Source organism: Pundamilia nyererei, unplaced genomic scaffold (genome assembly GCF_000239375.1).
Source record: "Pundamilia nyererei isolate P.nyererei 1_Seehausen unplaced genomic scaffold, PunNye1.0 scaffold00210, whole genome shotgun sequence".
NCBI lineage: Eukaryota > Metazoa > Chordata > Actinopteri > Cichliformes > Cichlidae > Pundamilia > Pundamilia nyererei.
Genome location: NW_005187611.1, coordinates 208,348 through 209,209, shown reverse-complemented (window position 1 = coordinate 209,209; position 862 = coordinate 208,348). Strand labels below are relative to the sequence as shown.

At 35.5% G+C, this 862-nt stretch overlaps 1 protein-coding gene across 2 annotated transcripts in view; it reads right to left on the bottom strand.

Moving 5' to 3' along the window:
* The window catches only part of LOC102194881 (uncharacterized), a 27,768-nt gene that overhangs the window by 13,490 nt on the left and 13,416 nt on the right, over nt 1-862 (bottom strand). The window lies entirely within an intron of this gene.

Genomic DNA, 862 nt, shown 5'->3' with positions numbered 1-862 from the left:
CAAGACTCTGTCCAAAGAGCACCTGTACCGTCCTGAGTCAGACTGTTTCAGCTGTGTGATGCTCACATACAGAGTAGGATATGAGGTAATATATGTTTTTACATATTTAATGCTGTATCTGCCGTTCTGAGCTGCATCATCAGATGTTTCGACAAGAATGTTTCCATCTTTACATTTTTTCTTACAGAAGAGTTTCCTGCTTCCACGGAAATAAAATTTGCACGCAACTGTGATGCTTCCTCCTTCCTCTGCTCTGAGAGTTTGTGCTTTGACCAAACCAGTGTTTCCATCCTGAAGTGCTGCTGAAAGGATGAACAATCATTAGTTACAATCTTCTTATATGTTAAACTAAGACAGATCGTTGTCACTGTGTTGTTCCTCTTCAGTATATGAAATAAAGAATAATTCCATGTTGCTTCAGGAGCTCTACTAAGATGTTCAGAAGGATAGAGAAAAAAAAATTTGATTGCAGATTAAATGTACAATAAAAATTCAAAAAGTCATTTCTGGGGTTAAAAGTGAAATCAAAATGATTTGCACAATGCAGTGATGCAAAAGCAGAAGTTTGTGTAAACCTTTAAATTCGACGTATGTTTATATTTCAGGGTTTTATCTTTTTATAAATATTAAAAAGTGTCCTTTCTATGAGCTGCATGTTTGAGTGACTCTTTTCCAAACACTCAGTTTAATCACAGAACGAAATAATTTGTATGAGAGAACAAAGAAGTGAAGCAAGTTGTAAAGCCAGCTGATTACATACAAATGACAATAAAATGGAGACAAATAAGACTTAGAACGGAGAAAGTGACAGAAATAAGAAGAGAATTTACTCACTGAGGAAGATGAAGCAGAGCAAAGTGTG